Source organism: Zingiber officinale, chromosome 11B (assembly GCF_018446385.1).
Source record: "Zingiber officinale cultivar Zhangliang chromosome 11B, Zo_v1.1, whole genome shotgun sequence".
In the NCBI taxonomy this organism is placed as follows: Eukaryota; Viridiplantae; Streptophyta; class Magnoliopsida; order Zingiberales; family Zingiberaceae; genus Zingiber; species Zingiber officinale.
The window spans coordinates 66,795,867-66,816,541 of NC_056007.1; positions in this window are offsets into that span (position 1 = coordinate 66,795,867).

Consider the following 20,675-nt stretch of genomic DNA (forward strand, 5'->3'; position numbering starts at 1 on the left):
CAGCTCAAGGGAAGGGTGACTATATAGTCAATCGATTTAAAAATCCAGTCGAGATACATTCAGCAAATAACATGGTCAGTGAATCACAACATCTCAAAATAATAACTATTTTGTCAAAAAATATTCTTCTATTATAATATAAGCATTCATTAGAACCTTCTTGAAGATGATTATACTTCCCATCAACCAACAGCTTATGACAGCATATTCCTTCAATCGTTCCATTAATGACGTAAGTTACAAAAGAGGTGCATATATGGATAATGGAAGATTCGTCGGACAGTGATGGTACATCTCCCAGGTTATACATCTTCCCATACCTGACAACCTCTGACACTCGATAGTCTCTACCACCTTATAATTACAGAAGTTATGAGAGATGGTATATAAATGGAGTCCTCTCCGTTGGCCAGGTACATGCCTTACGACAGTCTTAGTTACGACAGTTTTCTCATATGACAATCCACCATATAAACGGTCAGTAATAATTTCGGTCAGATTTAGCAACTCTCCTTATAAACTCAGTCGGACTTCTATATCTCAATTTCTCACTTCAAAGGCAAGTCTTCGATCATCTGGACGATCGACTTAAAGTACCAATTGAATCTTCTGGAACTTATTTGCCTATTTCTCAGATGCAAGTATCTCGATATATGGTCCATCGATCAAAGAATCGATCGGACCTAGGAGACTTAGCTTTATATTACCTCCAGAGCAAATCTCCAACATCACCTAGTACATAACCGAGCAGTTTAAGGGAAGGGCGACTATTTAGTCAACCGGTTTAAAGATTCAATCGAGATACATTCAACAAACAACATGGTCAGTGAATCACAACAATCTGTCAAAATAATAACTATTTTGTCAAAAAATATTCCTCTATTGTAATATAAGCATTCATTAGAACCTTCTTGAAGATGATTACACTTTCCATCAACCAACAGTTTATGACAGTATATTCTTTCAATCGTTCCATTAATGACATAAGTTACAAAAGAGGTGCATAGATGGATAATGGAAGATTGCTCAGACATTGATGGTACATCTCCTAGGTTATACATCTTCCCATACCCGACAACATCTGACAGTCGATATTCTCTACCGCCTCATAATTACGGAGGTTATGAGAGGTGGTATATAAAGGAGGTCATCTCCATTGGCCGGATACATGCCTTACAACAATCTTAGTTACGTACACGCATTTACTGTTCATCTCTCCATTTTCGCGCTCGGACACTATACTAACTTGAGCGTCGAAGAGCCTACACTAAGGACCTCGTCCCTGGTTTTTGACGCTGACGTCCTGTCTGCTCTCTTTGGTGTGTGAGAGAGGAAGAAGAAGCCCTTTTTCTCTAATTTAAAGTCTTCCATAGTCAACAGTGTAACTACCTGCCCAGTACGTTATCTCTCCAGTTTTCAGACAGGATCACTAACTAATATTTTGTACCCACTGTTGGTGCAACCTTAGGTCAAGGTTGACCTGGTTGACCCGACTCGAGTTGACTTGACTCGAGTTGTATTTTGATGTTTGACTTGGGAAGATTGTTGAGGCAACCTTAGGTCAAGATTGACCTAGTTGAGTTGCATGTTGATGTTTGACACTCGTGAGAGAGTTCTATTCTTGATATGGGACAAGAATAGATGTTTGGGAGATTATTGGTGCAACCGTAGGTCAAGGTTGACCTGGTTGACCTGATTCGGGAAAAGTCCAAGTATGAAGACTTGGCACGGAAAAGTCCAAGCAGGGAGCTTGGCACTGGAAAAGTCCAAGTATGGAGACTTGGCACTGGAAAAGTCCAAGCAGGGAGCTTGGCACGCGAAAAGTCCAAGTATGGAGACTTGGCAAGTCCAAACAGGGAGTTTGGCACGGGAAAAATCCTAGTGAGTGAAGCTAGGTGAAGGTGAAAGTCCTGGTGAGTGAAGCCAGGCCTTGGTGAGTGAAGCGGTGAAAATCCTAGTGAGTGAAGCTAGGTGAATGAGAAAGTCCTAAGTGGGATGTTAGGCGGTGTGGAAAGTCCCGGTGAGTGAAGCCGCGCAGGTGGAAAGTCCCGTGAGTGAAGCCGGGTGAGAAAGTCCTAACTGGATGTTAGGCGGTGTGAAATCCCGGTGAGTGAAACCGTGAAAGTCCTGGTGAGTGAAGCCGAGCAAGGAAAAATCCGGATGGATCGGGATGATCGGACTTCGGTGTTGGAAAGTCCAAGTAGGTCAAAGGATTGACCGGACACTTGGCGAGGAGTTCTAGCAGGTCAGAGTGACCAGATGTTAGGATGAAGTACCAATAGGTCAAGGTTGACCGGATTGGGTTGGAAGTCTTGGGACTTGGTTTGGGCCATACCAAGCTGGATCGGTCACCGGACCGATCCGGTGTCTTGTTTGCTCGATCGGTGCGGTGATCGATCGGATCGAACAAGCTCTGTTGATTCTTGATCGATCGGTGACCGATCGCCAAGTAACGAGGCAAAGGAGAGGCGGTGATCGGTCCACAGGACCGATCAGGTCCTCTGATCGGTCTGGGGACCGATCAGAGACGATGTCGCTGAGGTTGGGATCGGTCTGTAGACCGATCCAGCTGTGGCCTGATCGGTCCATAGACCGATCAGAACCCGCACAGAAGGTGGGCAGCTTTCTGTGAAGAAAGCTGATCGGTCTGGGGACCGATCCACATGGAGCCTGATCGGTCCACAGACCGATCCAGGCACTAGCCGTTGCGACGCAACGGCTAGATTTCTTCTGTGTTTTCTTCGCCTTCTTCGCAGGTTATAAAAGGAGGGCTGCTGCTGCGAGCCTCCTTCTTCTTCTTCTTCCTTCTGGAAGTTCTCTCCTGCCTGAAGCTTCTGCTTCTTCTGGTGCTCCGAGCTTTGCTGAGCTCAACCGCTGCTGAAGCTTCGCGTGAGCTTCCCCGACAGTTTTCTCGACTGGCTTGCTGTTGCATCTGTCCGTGGAGTTGCTACTTCATCCGGGACCTCAGTCGACGAGAAGGCAAGCTTGTTTGTTTTACATTCATTTTGTTCTTGCTATTCTCTTGTACTCCTTTGTTTGCTGTTGCAAAAGATTGTGGTGAGGTTTCTCCACCCATAAGGAGTTTATATTAGCCGGTTCTCCGGGGACTCATCCACCGACGGATTGACCGGACTCGTCCACCTTACGGACACGCCGAGGAGTAGGAGCCCTAATCTCCGAACCTCGTTACATCCATCGAGTTTGAGGTTTGATTTCTTTCCGTGTCGCTTCTATTGTTTTATTTCCGCTGCGCTAACTCGACATTGTAGAAAGAATCGAACGAATTGGGGTCGGCTATTCACACCCCCCTCTCTAGCCGAGTACGAAGGATCCTAACAAGTGGTATCAGAGCGAGGTCGCTCTTCGTCGGATCAACACCCGTGGGAGCAAAGCTAGAGATGGATCAATTCGGAGAAGACATCACGATTCCACCCTTCTACAACGACAACTTCACATATTGGAAGGTAAGGATGATGTATTTTCTTAGGACTAATATGTTGAACTGGTTTTGTGTACAAGAAGGGTTTTCTCCTCCAATGGATAAAGAAGGAGAGCCTCTAGAGAAGAACAAGTGGACAAAGGAACAAGTCCACCAATCCACGATCGACAATGAGGTAACTAAAACAATTGAATTTTCATTACCTACTAATATTCTGTGTAAGATAGGTAAATACAACAATGCCAAGGAATTGTGGGATAATTTGGCCAAGTATCATGAGGAGAGCTCCACTTCAAGCCATGAAGAGGAGCCTAGTGAGCCAAGTAGCTCACATCATGGAGGGAGTGAATTGGGAGTTGAGGGCTACTCAACATCCAAGGAAGAAGAGGAGGAGAGTTCCTCTTGCTCAAGTTCGGAGCAAGAAGAAGAAGTTTCCACCTCCGGAAGGGATGAAGGAGAGAGTCATCCATCCCAAACCCTAGGTAACTCAAGCATTTTAGTTTCAAATAAATTACATATATTATGCTTTGAGTGTAGGGAGTATGGACATTACAAGAGCAAATGTCCAAAGAGAGTTAGGAAGACTCCACCGACGCCAAAGGTCAAGGTAGCCGGAGTCCCAACACGCAAAGGCAAGAAGCACGTGGTGTGCTTTCAATGCAAGCAACGGGGACACTATAGGAGTCAATGTCCAAGGGGGAGACAATCTCACACTGACAAAAGATCAAGCACGTGTAAAGGGGGAGCGAAGGCAAACCCTAAGGTATCCTCTAAGGCTCATTCGTGCAATTCTAGTAGGATGCATGCTAGTAGTCTTATTGCCATTGTCAATAATGATAAGCATGTTAACACTAGAAATCGATACATGTGCTTAGGAGCCAAGCATGTTAGCCTAGATAAGAACAATTCTAGAAATGCTAACCCTAGAATTAACTCATCTAAGGTTAAGGAGAACCTAGGTAGGAATCCCAAATCAACTAGACACATGCCTAGGAATGCCTCAAAGAAAAATGACAAATCAAAAGTTGAGGTATTAGAGAAGGAGAATCAAGTCTTGAGGTCAAGACTTGATACTTTGGAAAAGGCTCTTAAGAACTTGGAGAAGTCATCTCTAGGGTTTAAGGGTCAAATTTCAAAGCCCAAGGACAAGAAAGGTTTGGGTCACAAACCTAAGTCCCAATTGGTCAAGCCCACTTACCATAATGTTCCATTCGATTATGGAACAAAATCTAGGACTAGGAAGACCACCACCAAGGTCACAAGGGAAGTCACCCCTATAGTTGACCTTGATGAGACCCAAATGACCAAGGCTTTAAAGCCTAAGAGGGTCATTAGGAGGGTTGCTAGGGAAGTCATCCCTAGTGAATATTTAGTGAACCCAATGAGCTCTAATAGGTATTGGGTTCCTAGGAGCATTTTCTCTACCCCATAGATGGGTTAGAGAGTGTCAACTCCAATAAGAAGGGTAGTTAACCCAACTTTGAGGAAATTGACACTCAAGGAGCATTTTCAAGGTTTTGTTAACCTTTGAAAATGAAATAGAATTACTAGTTACTCCTTGAAGAGCTAAATGTGCCTAATGGTGGAAATATCATTTTTAATCTTAAGTGGCACAATTTGAGGAAAACCTAGGGAAATACCATAACTGGGATTTTGGTTTCCCTTAGGGATATAAGGGCAATCTAGGATTAAATGTTAAATTAGCTAAGTGATTAAGGATACTTAGATAGGTAATATAGGTATTTCATTTGTGCTAACTTACCATGATTGTTTGCCATATGCCATGTCATGACATCATATTTAATTTATGATCATTTGAAATGTCATGATAATGCTTAGGTTATTATATGTCATGTGTTAGTTTAGTTTCAAACTTTATGCCATGACATCATGACATTGGCACATGTTTTCATTTATGATACCATTTTATGCCATGTCATCATCTCTTGCATTAATAATCAATTGAATTGATTTAAGGATAAAAACACATTTTGATATTGAGATCAAAGTGTAGTTTAGCAAATGCATGAGAACTTAGTCTAAGATAACCTAAACCCATATCTCACATCAAAATTGACTTGAATGTGTTTGATATACTTTAGATGTGTGTGAGATATTAGGATCATGAGTTAGGATCAAGGTGCATAGTTCTTGTACCTAGATGACCCTAATTCAAGAAATGGAGGATCATAGGGAAAGCTTGTGTACAAGTCATGTACATCTAGCCCAAAGATTATGGTCCTAAATTCAAATGGTTTTAAAAGCATTTTAAAATTGATTTGAAAAACCTTGATGAAGCTTTCCTAGTGATAGCATTCTTCATTGAGCAAGATGATACAAAGATGACTTAACTTTGAACTATTTCAAAGTTTTCGAATTTTGTATCAAGATTTGAAAATGGAAACTATTTTCATAGAAAACTATTTTTCCATGATAATGTATGTTATGAGGAATGTATCCTCAAAATTTCACAATTTTTCGAATTTTCTGGAATTTATTAGGGGTTTCTGAATTTCGGGAGAAGAAAAATCAGAAATCCCTGTGATCAGTGTCTGGATCGGTCTCTGGACCGATCCAGAAGGCTGGATCGGTCACCTGGACCGATCCAGAGTCTTGTGGATCGGTCTGGTGACCGATCCAGTGAGGTCTGATAGCGTGCCAATGTGCTGAAATTCGACTGCATGTCTGAAATTTCGGCTGACAGTTGGTTTTTAGATTTATAAAGGTTTGAAACTCTCCAAGACATTGTTGGTGCAATGGTCAAGGGGGAGTTGGCCTTTAGGGGGAGTTTTAACTATTAGTCAAGGGGAGTTGACTTTTAGGGGGAGTTTTTACTCCTTGAGGATTAGTGATATGGGATTATCACTAAGTGAATTGTTGAGCTTAGTATCAAGGGGAAAATAAGAGTTTCAATGAAAGGTATGGGACTTTCATTAGGAAGAAACTCTTGACCTTGATACCCTCCTTTTTCTTTTTGATGTGTGTCAAAAAAAAAAAAGGGGGGAGAGTGTTCATTGGAGAATTATTGGAAAACCCAAGTTAGGTTATCGGGTTAACCTAAGCTAGGGGAAGATTGTCAAGGAATGTTCGAGGAAGAACATTGGAATACTTTTTGATGTGTGTCAAAAAGGGGGAGAATTATTGGAGAACCCAAGTTAGGTTATCGGGTTAACCTAAGGGGTTTTGTCCAGAGAATGTTCAAGGAAAGAACATTGGACATTGGAAGATGGTTGGAAAACCTAAGTTAGGTTATCGGGTTAACCTAACTTGATTATGATTTTGTCAAACATCAAAAAGGGGGAGATTGTTGGTGCAACCTTAGGTCAAGGTTGACCTGGTTGACCCGACTCGAGTTGACTTGACTCGAGTTGTATTTTGATGTTTGACTTGGGAAGATTGTTGAGGCAACCTTAGGTCAAGATTGACCTAGTTGAGTTGCATGTTGATGTTTGACACTCGTGAGAGAGTTCTATTCTTGATATGGGACAAGAATAGATGTTTGGGAGATTATTGGTGCAACCGTAGGTCAAGGTTGACCTGGTTGACCTGATTCGGGAAAAGTCCAAGTATGAAGACTTGGCACGGAAAAGTCCAAGCAGGGAGCTTGGCACTGGAAAAGTCCAAGTATGGAGACTTGGCACTGGAAAAGTCCAAGCAGGGAGCTTGGCACGCAAAAAGTCCAAGTATGGAGACTTGGCACGCGGAAAGTCCAAACAGGGAGTTTGGCACGGGGAAAAATCCTAGTGAGTGAAGCTAGGTGAAGGTGAAAGTCCTGGTGAGTGAAGCCAGGCATTCGGGGAAATCCTGGTGAGTGAAGCCAGGTGAAAATCCTAGTGAGTGAAGCTAGGTGAATGAGAAAGTCCTAACTGGGATGTTAGGCAGTGTGGAAAGTCCTGGTGAGTGAAGCCGAAGGGAAGTCTGGTGAGTGAAGCAGGAGAAAGTCCTAACTGGGATGTTAGGCGGTGTGGAAATCTGGTGAGTGAAACCAGGTGAAAGTCCTGGTGAGTGAAGCCGAGCAAGGAAAATCCAGATGGATCAGGTGATGACTACTGGTGTTGGAAAGTCCAAGTAGGTCAAAGGATTGACCGACACTTGGCGAGGAGTTCTAGCAGTCAAGGAGTGACCGGATGTTGGGATGAAGTACCAATAGGTCAAGGTTGACCGGATATTGGTTGAAGTCTTGGGACTTGGTTTGGGCCATACAAGCTCGGATCGGTCACCGACCGATCCAAGGATGTTTGTTTGCTCCGATCGGTCCGTGATCGATCGACAACAAGCTCTGTTCGATTCTTGATCGACGGTGACCGATCGCCAGCAACAGAGGCAAGGAGAGGCGGTGATCGGTCCACGACGATCAGGCCATCCTGATCGATCGGGACCGATCGAGACGATGTCGCTGAGGTTGGGATCGGTCTGTAGACCGATCCACCCGATCGGTCCATAGACCGATCAACCCATGAAGGTGGCGGTCAGGAAGAAAGCTGATCGGTCTGGGGACCGATCCACATGGAGCCTGATCGGTCCACAGACCGATCCAGGCACTAGCCGTTGCGACGCAACGGCTAGATTTCTTCTGTGTTTTCTTCGCCTTCTTCGCAGGTTATAAAAGGAGGGCTGCTGCTGCGAGCCTCCTTCTTCTTCTTCTTCCTTCTGGAAGTTCTCTCCTGCCTGAAGCTTCTGCTTCTTCTGGTGCTCCGAGCTTTGCTGAGCTCAACCGCTGCTGAAGCTTCGCGTGAGCTTCCCCGACAGTTTTCTCGACTGGCTTGCTGTTGCATCTGTCCGTGGAGTTGCTACTTCATCCGGGACCTCAGTCGACGAGAAGGCAAGCTTGTTTGTTTTACATTCATTTTTTTCTTGCTATTCTCTTGTACTCTTAGCTTGCTGTTGCAAGTGATTGTGGTGAGGTTTCTCCACCCATAAGGAGTTTATATTAGCCGGTTCTCCGGGGACTCATCCACCGACGGATTGACCGGACTCGTCCACCTTACGGACACGCCGAGGAGTAGGAGCCCTAATCTCCGAACCTCGTTACATCCATCGAGTTTGAGGTTTGATTTCTTTCCGTGTCGCTTCTATTGTTTTATTTCCGCTGCGCTAACTCGACATTGTAGAAAGAATCGAACGAATTGGGGTCGGCTATTCACACCCCCCTCTCTAGCCGAGTACGAAGGATCCTAACACCCACATCGTACTATCTATGATCACAAAAGAACAATAGTTAAAATATTAATTTTTCAAGATTTCCCAAGAAATAAATCTAGAATACAAGAGACTTTCACAATTGAGTGGAGGTGGCTGCTTCGTCTCTTATGTAATTTCTTTGGTCGAGTTAATTGCGACCTAGTCAAATGATTGATTTCAAGGTTTAGTGGTTTCTAATCAATTTCAAAGTACCCTTTTGCCTTAGTAATGGTGTTAAGATTACACTTGATCGCTTCTTAACATCGCAACCAGAAAATTTGGTTGTCGCCTCAACTTGAACCCACCACAAACCCTTTAGATCTTGCTATCACCTCAAGGATGAGGGAACGAGAATAATTTTTTTTTTTAACTTCATTCATGTATTATAATGTCTTGTTTGCCTTGTTTTACACCGATGTAATCTTGAAAGGCAAAAAAAAAAAAAAAAGGATGCCTTTTATTTTTATTATCAAACTTTCAAATTTAATGCAAAAAATAATTATGTTACTGTAATCAGAAAAGATATATAATTGTCACATAAGCGGCCCCTAGATTCGGTCCCACGAATATGGAGGAAGGTAAATTTAAATACATAAGTGGAAGGCGCATAGCGGGAACTACCACAGGCAGTAACACCCTGGGAATTGACCCCTACCCAATCCAGGCACACTACCATGCACCAGAAGCTCGGACAAAATGTAATTGATTATAGATACACGTATTGCACTAGCTATCACTTGACCTTCGACAAAGATAATAGATATAGTAGTCGATATCAGTTGTGAGGCCAAAGATCAACTGATATGAGGAGTATCAAAAGTCTCCACATGTATCAAGAAAGTCGATAGTCTTGCTGAGATGGAGGTCAAAGTTCAGATGGGTCAACCAGATCACCTCCATTCGACCGTCTTAGGCAAGAAGCTACGTCGACCTGACACTTTGAGCTCCACTTGGCGACTATGACCGACGCCCTTCTCAACTCTACTCGGAAGGGCTTTGGCAATCTTGCTCCTCTTGTAAATCCTCTTCAACCCTATTCATCTGATCTACCATGGCCGCAAAGACATCTTCTCAGGTTGGTGGGGGATCACACCATCCACCTACATCAAAGATGAATTGACATTGATAATGACCTTAAAAATTCCACTCGATCATCGAGTGGACAAAGGGAGAAGTCAAAGAACCGACTCAATTTATCCCGACCCCAAGGGCACAACTTCCCCTAACTCATTTCGTTTGGTATATCCTGATTCTAGGAGTTCAGCTCCCTAGGCTTCTCTAGTTCTATCTACCTGACTCCTTGGGCTCAACTCCCCTGGCTCCTCCAGGTTGGTCTACTCGACTCCTTCAACTTATCTCTACCGATCTGACAAGCCATCGCCACTCAACTAAGTTCCACTAACCCAACACACTGCCCAGCTCAGTCGGCTTAGCTCCCCTGACTCCTTTCATTCGATATATCCTGACCCTTGGGTCTCAATTTCCCCCAACTCCTTGTGCTCAGGTCCCCCGACTCTTCTAACCTAACTCATCTCCACAGCTCAGCTCAGCTCAGCCTATCTGACAGGCCAACGCCGCTCAGCTTGTCTTCATTGCTTTGCTCAGCTCCTTTCTTGCTCGGCCTAAACAACTAGACGCTCCCTCCTATAGAACACCCTACTTATTCCTTTCAGTCTCCCCAATCTGATTCTCCTTTTACTTAATGGGTCAGGCCCTTCGATACAATTGATCTCATATCTCATGGGCTGACACCATAAGTGATATAACACATGGGATAATGTGTGGATTGTCAAGGTATGTGGAATAATATGATTATATAGATATGGAATATAGCCACATGACTGTATGATACTACGGAGATACGACATTGTGACATTTTCCATATTGAGATATAACGTCTAATTAATAAAGAAGATATAGTTCCTGTTGGTGCAATCGACCTAAGTTTGATCGGTACGATCATGGCTTTGATGTGTGCGTCAAAGAGTTTAAGTTAGACTTTCATATATATTTGATTTGTCTGTTTGAGTCGTGCAGAACTTGGTGAAACACACATGAGAAGGTTGGTGCAGCTAAGCTTGGGAAGCTCATCCTAGGGTTCAGATCCTTGAGTTGGTGAAGGATAGTGTGGAAGACATCCAAGGGACTGTCGGATGAGGATCAATGGAGTGGAGCCGAGGGAAGCGGACTTCAAGGCAACGTGAAGGATGGCACGGAGAGAAGCTGCGTGCTCGAGTGCATCTAAGGGACGAAGGCCGAGGAAGAGGGCTTCAAGAGGGCAACTTCGGAGAGGATGAGTGTGAGTGTGTAACCCAGTTGACTGATCCAGTCGACTATGCAGTTGACTGAGAGTGAACAGAAGCATTCTATTCGCTCAGCCAGCAGTGACCAGTCGACTGGTAAGTGACCGTTGGCAAACCATTGGAGCTGCGAAGTAGTCGTTGGCTACCTCCAACGATAACACCAGTCGACTGGTGTCGAGATGAGTTGATATGCTGATCAACTTTCTCCTCTTATTATAGGAAGCTTTGGGCTTGAAGGAGGTTACTCATACTTGTTGAATAACTCCTAAGCCTTTGCCCAAAGCTTCAAAGTTCATTCTCTTCCTCCTAATCTAAGTCTCCATCTTGTAAGAGGAAGAGAGCCTTGTGAAAGGTTGTACTCCACCGAGAAGGAGTAAGTTCTAGCCGGAGATTGCCAGGGATTGATCCATCGAAGGATCAAGGGTTCGTCCACCTCAAGGACAAGCTGAGGAGTAGGATCAAGCAATCTCTGAACCACGTAAAGAAATCTTGTTAGCATTTGTATTCTTATTTGCTTTCTTGTTTTAGTTTTAGTATATTCCGCTTGCGCACTAACGTCTTGTAGAGAAATGATTAAAATTAGGGGTGACCTAGCTATCCAACATCCCTTCTAACCGGTCATCGATCCCTTACAAGTGGTATCTGAGCGAGGACGCCTTCAACGGACTAATCGCTGAGAAGAGCACTATCAAAATGGTCGGTTCAAGCATTCATCCACCCAAATTCGAAGGAGACTTCTCTTGGTGGAAGAAGAGAATGGAGGTATTTTTTGAAACTGATTTTGATATTATGCTAATCATAGAAAATGATTTTGAAATGCCTAGAGATCAAAATAATGAGTTAATTGAAAAAGTAAGATGGAGCAAGAAACAAAGAGAATAGCATGTAGCAAACTCAAGAGCAATGCACCATCTCTTGAGTGTTCTTCCTCAACAAGAAGTAACTCGGATTGGGAACTACACAAGTGCCAAGGATTTGTGGGAAAGACTCATAGAGCTTCATGAAGGCACATCGGAGGCAAAGTTAGCAAGAAGAGACTTTCTCCGAACTCAACTCAACAACATTAAACTTGAAGAAAAAGTATCTTCACTTCATGCTAAAATTAAAGAAATTTTAAGTGGACTAACAAGTGAAGGCGAGAAACTCTCCAACCGGGACATTATGATGAAAGTCATCAATGTTTTCCCAAGAAACTCGACATGGAGCTCAATTGTAGACTCGTTCTACATTTCAAAGGACCTAGAGAAGAGTTCTCTAGATGAATTTTTTTCAACTATGGAGCTTCATGAGACACAAGTTGAAGGGCTAGATGGAGAAAGATCAAGAGGAGTAGTCCTTGTGGCAAACAAGGGAAAGGGGAAGAAGAAGAAAACTCCATCTCAATCATCTTCCGATTTCGAGGAGTCAAGTGTCTCAATAGATAGCAATCAAGAGGAATATATGATAAGGAAGATGAGAAAAGTATTTAAATCTTTTTCTACTAACAAATCTCATGCTAGGAAAAATTCAAGAGGCAAGAGTAGAACTAGAAAGGTCATTTGCTATAATTGCCAAGGAGAAGAACACATGAGGGATGATTGTCCTCTCTTGAAGAAGAAAGAAGAAAAGAAGAAGGAAGAGAAGAAGAAGTCAAAAGAAAAAGGGAAGAAGGTCAAAAACCTAAAAGCAACATGGGATGATCCATCGCCATCGGGAGAAGAAGAGCACCATGTATCCCATTTTACTCTAATGGGAATTGATGATGTTGCTTCCACCTCATCCGAAAAAGAAGAAGGAAGGAGCTCAAGTGAAGATGAAGAAGGGAGCTCAAGTGAAAGGGGAGGTCAAACTTCATATTCGGACTTCCCGGTAAGTGAGGTACATAATCTTCCTCCCCATGTTTTAATTAAAATTATTACAAGTACAAATGATGATTTGTTTAAGGAAAAAAGAAAGAACAAATCTTTGAAACATGATATTTGCATGCTTAAGGAAAAATTAGAATCCATGTGTTCTAAGGACAATGATATGCATGCTTCTTCTACAAATTCAATTGATTTATGTTTAGTAGAAGAAAATAAGGTTTTAAGGGAAAAGGTAGAATACCTTACCAATACCCTTAGAAAATTTGGAATTGGATCCAAAACTTTAAATATGATCATTGAGAGTCAAAGGGCGAGTTTTAAGAAATATGGGTTAGGATACAATAAACCTAACAATGAAAAGACCTATCATTGTCTACTTGCTAGGGGCAATCAAAACTAAGACCATAGATAAAAAATGGATCCCCAAGAAATATTTGGTTAATGCAATTAGAAAGAATTTCTATTGGATACCAAAATCAATCCGCAAGGGTTAGAGGATTTTGGGTTAGTCAACCATTGAAATCATAATTCAAATCCATTGAAAGATAGTTGACTTGAGACCTTAAGGGGGAGCACTTAGCCTTGATAGAAATTCATTATCAAGAGGGCTAAGTAGAGGTTGCCTTTATCTCACAATGACTTGCATTATTTTCTAACCATAAATGTAAGATACTAGAATGATACAAATAATTCACCTATGCTTATGACATTTTGATGAGTTATGAAATGTATCAAATTTTAGTGATCATAGGTCAACTATGGGGAAAGTAGATGTTTAATTAATGGACATCTTGCCCATAGATCATAGTTGGATATTTTAAATATTTTGAAAATAATTCTATATTTTATTTACTGTAGTATAGTTATGTTGAAACATATGATTGCAAAACTAAGATTCAAATTGATACAAACTTGAGTGATTTTTAAATTATTTGAGTTTTTATCAAAACTTAAAAAATATGATGAATTTTCATAGAAACATATTTTTTCTTGATAAAGAACATTATAAGAAATATGTATTCAAAATTTCATGCTTTTTCAAATTTTCTAGAATTTTTTATGCATTTCTGAAGTTGCCTTCAGAATGTTGAAATTCGAATTGGGTTTGTGCCAGTTGACTATGACAGTTAGCAATCGACTGGTACCTATTTCCCAACACTTTCAAGAGCTGATGTTAGGTGTTTGTAAGTCCACATTGATACCATAGTATGTGTACTTGGTTGGTACGATTTTTGATGGTGTCAAAGGGGGAGAAATGGGAAGGTTTAAGTTGAAAATTAAGGATGAGAGCATATGTTAAGGGGGAGCTTGGAAATTATGCTTCATGTTTATATATTGTTTTTAATTTTCATGTTGTTATTTATGTCTAACTTAAACATATTGTCACATATCAAAAAAGGGGAGAATGTTGGTGCAATCGACCTAGGTTTGATCGGTACGATCATGGTTTTGATGTGTGTGTCAAAGAGTTTAAGTTAGACTTTCATATGTATTTAAGTCGTGCAGGACTTGGTCAAACACACATGAGAAGCTTGGTGCAGCTAAGCTTGGGAAACTTATCCTAGGGCTCGGATCCTTGAGTCGGTGAAGGATGGTGTGGAAGACATCCGAGGGATCGCCGGACTAGGAGCAACGAAGTGGAGCCGAGGGAAGCGGACTTCAAGGCAACGTGAACGATGGCACAGAGAGGATCCGCGGGCTTGAGTGCATCTAAGGGATGAAGGCCGAGAAAGAGAGCTTCAAGAGGGTGACTCCGGAGAGGATGAGTGTGAGTGTGTTATCGGGACCAGTCGACTGATTGAAGTTCTAGTCGACTGGTCCAGTCGACTATACAGTCGATTGAGAGTAAACAGAAGCATTCTATTCGCTCAGCCATCAGTGACCAGTCGACTGGTAGTTTTACCAGTCGACTGGTAAGTGACCGTTGGCAAACCATTGGAGCTGCGAAGTAGCCGTTGACTACCTCCAACGGTAACACCAGTCGACTACCTCCAACGGTAACACCAGTCGACTGGTGCCGAGATGAGTTGATATGTTGATCAACTCTTTTCTCTTATTATAGGAAGCTTTGGGCTTGAAGGAGGTTACTCATACTTTTTGAATAACTCCTAAGCCTTTGCCCAAAGCTTCCAAGTTCATTCTCTTCCTCCTAATCTAAGTCTCCATCTTGTAAGAGGAAGAGAGCCTTGTGAGAGGTTGTACTCCACCGAGAAGGAGTAAGCTCTAGCCGGAGATTGCCAGGGATTGATCCATCGAAAGATCAAAGGTTGACCCACCTCAAGGACACACCGTGGAGTAGGATCAAGCAATCTCTGAACCACGTAAAGAAATCATGTTAGTGTTTGTATTCTTATTTTATTTCTTGTTTTAGTTTTAGTATATTCAGCTTGCGCACTAACGTCTTATAGAGAAGTGATTGAAATTGGGGGTGGCCTAGCTATCCAACCCCCCTTCTTGTCGGCCACCGATCCCTTACAATTCCTTCTCTAGTAGTGTTATAAAAGGAGCTAACTCTCATGGGCAAAGTACACAAACACTCACACTTGAACTGTTGCATCTTCTCCTCATTTTCTATTATGCATTCTCTCTCTTTTCCCATCAGAGACTGACTTGAGCGTTAGAGTGACTTGGTCAGGGCATCCTTGACCTCTATTCTAACTCTCCTTTTTCTTCTCAGGCTTCCCTCCATTCTAACTCTTCTTTTCCCTCTCAGGCTTCTAAGATAGTTTAGTTGATATGATTCCCTCCCTTTTCTTCTTTAAAGATTCGAAGACTTCATTAACGTAGAAGATAGCTCACTGATAATTCATCCGTAGACAAACTCAAGCAACCATACACACATTGCACTAGCTATCACTCAAGCTTTAGCAATGATAACAAATATAGTAGTTGATATCAGTTGTGAGGCTGAAGATCAACATTGGCTGTAAGGTCGGAAATCAACTTTAGTTGTTAAGGCCGATGATCCTGTCTGAGAAGCTGAACGAGACGGAGATCCGGAAGAAAGAAACCCACCGCGCCGATGAAGGATAATGTCCGCAGAATACCGATCCGAGAAACCCAAAGCGGATCGGGAAAAACAGAGTCACCCGATGACGAAGAAGAAATCCAAATCTGAAGAGGAAAAACCCAAATCCGAAGCTTTCAAGACTTCCTGCGCACAAGAGACCAACCAACACTATCGTCAGTGACCTAAGACCGGGGTGGGAATCCCTGGCTAGGCCCTCCGACGCTCAAGTCAGTTATCTCTCTCGGTATAGAAGAAGGAGGAAGAAGATGAACAGTAGTTGAAAAATTAGGGTTATGAATGTGCACAATGATGTGAACTTACCTAGCCAACGGAGAGGATTTCCCTTTTTATACCACTTCATATAACCTCCGTAGTCATGAAGTGGACCCCGGTTTGTTAGAGTTTGTTATGAGATGACGTCAGCTGTGTACTTGTGGCGGATGACTTTTAAGGAATCTTTTTTGTACCTCGGATGTACCTTCTTTGTCGTTTAGCACCTATAAAATAATCTAAAAATACATTTTCCGCCAAAATATATAACACCTGTCATAGAGTTATGTATTGCAGATATCTCTATTAATTATCTTATTTGAAATATTTACCCTTATCCTACTTCACGAGTTTCTTTAAAGTATTTCTGTTGTTTCTTCACGCCCTTCTTGCTTTTATGATATCATGGATAGCTTAATGTACCAATGTTCCTTACATCAGTCAAAGTTAATCATGATTAGAGACTTCTATTGACAACCTTCTATGTTACTTTACCTTAGGTTATATTTTATCAGGTATCTTTCCAGGGTACTGGTCAACCAACCAGTCCTGGCTTTCCTTCTGGGAAGTATGTTTCGGTTGATATAAATCTAACTCCCCTTAGAAGTATATCCCGGCCGATATTAGCCTACCTCCTTTGAGGTATATGCCAATTAATGCAAATCTTCCTCTTGGGAAGTATGTTTCGGTCAATATAAACTTACCTCCCTTGGAGGTATATCCCGGCCGATATTAGCCTACCTCCTTTGAGGTATATGCCAATTAATGTGAATCTTCCTCTTGGGAAGTATGTTTTGGTCGATATAAACTTACCTCCCTTGGAGGTATATCTCGGTCGATATTAGCCTACCTCCTTTGAGGTATATGCCAATTAATGCGAATCTTCCTCCTGGGAAGTATATTTCGGTCGATATAAACTTACCTCCCTTGGAGGTATATCCCGGCCGATATTAGCCTACCTCCTTTGAGGTATATGCTAATTAATACGATCCTTCCTCCTAGGAAGTATATTTTGGTCGATATAAACTTATCTCCCTTGGAGCTATATCCCGGCCGATATTAGCCTACCTCCTTTGAGGTATATGCCAATTAATGTGAATCTTCCTCCTGGGAAGTATATTTCGGTCGATATAAACTTATCTCCCTTGGAGCTATATCCCGGTCGATATTAGCCTACCTCCTTTAAGGTATATGCCAATTAATACGAACCTTCCTCCTGGGAAGTATATTTCGGTCGATATAAACTTACCTCCCTTGGAGGTATATCCCGGCCGATATTGACCTACCTCTTTTGAGGTATATGCCAATTAATGCGAATCTTCCTCTGGGGATGTATATTTCGATCGATACAAACTTACCTCCCTTGGAGGTATATCCCGGCCGATATTGACCTACCTCCTTGGAGGCATATCCCGACCGTTATTAGCCTATCGCCTCTAGGGCATATTCCGGCTGAGATTAACATACCTCCTTTGCGGCATATCCCGGCCGATATCAGCCTATCTCCTTGGTTTCATTACCTCCATTCCTTTCCTTATCAGGGACCCACGAAACCTTACCCATATCACTAGCCTTCCCTTCAAGTCTAGTTGAAGGAGGTGTAGACGACTGACTAGACATAAGTCTGGTTTTGTCTTTTCCTACCCGTGACTCTGCTCCAGATATTGAAATGACCTCACAGATTTTGTGTACAACTGTCTCACTAAACCAAGTATAGTGATCCTGTGAGCCTTTTGATCCTTTAAATAGGGTTACAACCTTCTCTTCATCCACCACCCATCTCAGTTCTTTTCCTTCCTTGCCACCTTTTATTGCTAAGGTTATGGTCTGAGATCCTCCTCTTTGGGGGCGACTTTTGTCGGACAAGGTGAGATCTATATATGAGTTTATTGGGATTTTTGCTCCGGCTACCTCTAGGGTTCAAGGGATTGTCTTAAGAGATGAAGCTTCGCAGTCCAGACTTTTCATCCAAAGGTGCCCAGTTTCTGAAGGCTCGAGGGACTTCAGAGGGATTTTCACTACTTATGGAGAGCCGGCTCAATGGCCCATGGATGTTGTGAGAAGGGCACAACACATGTTACCCCTGGGCTGAGCTTGGTTGCTCCACTTGCAGAGCTCTAGGGCTTGAGAGGGGAAGTGACTTTTACATTTACTTTTCCATTATGGTCTGAATGGACCTTTCTCCTTCCCCCTGCCCTTGAGTTTTTCTACTTTGTTGCTTTCTTCGTCCCAGGCAAAATATTGCCACTTATGCGCCTTGACAAGCCTGGGCGAAGTAAAATGTTTCCATCTCTGCTCCATGGTAAGTTTGAATCCAGTGGGATTGAAATTTTCTAAGCGTTTCAAGAGCTTGTGTTTGTAAACTTTGTTATCTATCTGAGGCTTACTGTTCTGAGGAAAATGTAATGTTATGTACTTGATCAGATTCTAAGTATAAAAACAAACTCTCGTATTGAATTAAGTGATTCTATTGAGTCTTTCTGTACTTTACAAGAATAAATATGATGTTGTATTCATTACCCCTCTGCATATCCTACGTGTCATTTATCATGGCTGAGGCTATCTTAACTGTTGGAATACTTCTATATCATAGCTAATATTATGCCAGCCAATATTGTTTCATTGATTGAAATCAATATTATACTTACCTAGCATAACCAAAGTTATATCGGCTAATATAAAATTATTTTGATCAATATTAGTTTGTATTTCATAAGGACGTTAATTCAAAATCTGTTATTCGCCTAAATCTCCATCCTTAAATGTTTTTGTCCTTAGCTTGGACTTAGTCAAGAAAATCAGTCCTTTTCACTTTATCATGTCCGGTTAATTACGTCTTCTTTCGAAGCTTCCTAGCTGGTGATTGGCTCTTCTTTGGGTGAGAGAATGTTAGAAGCGTACCCCGAGACATTACCAACCCCAGCGTGATCCGATCCATCACATCCAATATAAATGTTTTTATGATGGTATGACACATACTTTTTCTGACCGCCACGTCACGTGGGCCTTTCGCCTTTCTCTTGTGATTCTCAGTGTCTGCTGAGATAAAAATATTTTGATCTAACGATGGTTGTGTGCTCTTCAAACCCTAAACCCTTCGTCTCCTTTTAAACTTTGTTCCTTCTTTTCTCTTCTCTAGAGTTCTTTTCTTGTCGCAGTCTCCAACCAAACCCCGTGCTCACCGTTTCTCGGCGATCTCCTTTCTTGCCTTCAGTAAGTAATCTATTGTTTCACTAGCCTATACTTTTGCCCATGGCTGAGGAAGCAATTGCTCCTTGGTATGTCCATATGTCTTCTTCCTTTGATAAAAATGTGAGGCTAGCTATTCGTCGTCAGTATGAAATTCCCCGAGAGTATGGCATCGTAATCCCCAAACCGGATGATCGTCCTCATCGTCCTCCTGTTAATTGCATAACCTTTTTCAGGGATCAGTTGATAGGAGATTTAAGGTTCCCCATGCCTCCTTTCTTGATTGAAATAAGCCAGTATTTTGATATTCCTTTGCAACAGTTTGCCCCCAACGCATTTCGTTACCTATGCGGTACTTGCATGCTGTTTTGTTTGCGAGATATTCCACCTACTCCTCAAAATTTCTTCATGTTTTCTTATCCCAAATGTTCAGAATCGGGTGTTTTCTTGTTTCATTCACGGACTAAAATGGTTCTTTTTGAGGATATGCCCTCATCTCTCAAAGCCTGGAAATCTCGTTTTTTCTTCTTAAAGTTTCCAGGACCCATTCCTTGGTCTCATGCTTGGAAATATTTCTTGCCCCCCTTGCCCGACGTCAAGGAGTTTCATCTTCATCCTTCTTTCCCTTGGAGATATAAGAAGAACACCAATTCCGCTGCCTTGTCTAGTTGAAGAGCCATCTACATAAACTTTCCAAATGCTTTCTTCCTCAGGGCTTTGAACTTCTATGATGAAGTCTGCTAGAGCTTGTGCTTTGATAGCCGAGCGAGGTTGATATTGAATGTCATATTCCCCAAGTTCAGTTGTCCATTTGATCAGCCGACCTGATGCCTCTGGGTTGAGTAACACCCGTCCAAGAGTACTGTTGGTTAATACAATAATCTCATGTGCTAAGAAATATGGGCGCAACCTTCGAGCAGTCAATACTAGGACATAAGCTACTTTTTCTAGTGTAGTGTATCTACACTCAGCTCCTTTTAATAAATGGCTAGAAAAATATACAGGTTGTTGTTCCTTTCCTTCTTGTCTGACTAATACAGAGCCTACAACGTTTTCATTAGCCGACAAATATACCCAAAGAGTTTCTCCTACTATAGGTTTAGCCAATACAGGGAGAGTAGACAAATAATCTTTCAATTCTTGGAAAGCCTTATCACATTCTTCATTCCACTAAAATTTATTAGTCTTTCTAAGTATTTTAAAGAAATGGAAGCTACAATCGGCCGACCTAGAAATGAATCTAGACAAGGCTGTAATCCGGCCTGTCAGTCTCTAAGCTTCTCTCATGTTGCGTGGTGGCTCCATGTTCTGTAGTGCCTTGACCTTGCTCGGGTTGGCCTCTATCCCTCGTTCGGACACCATATATCCCAAAAACTTCCTCCCTTTCACGCCGAATAAACATTTGCTCGGATTTAATTTGAGCCCATATTGCCTCAATG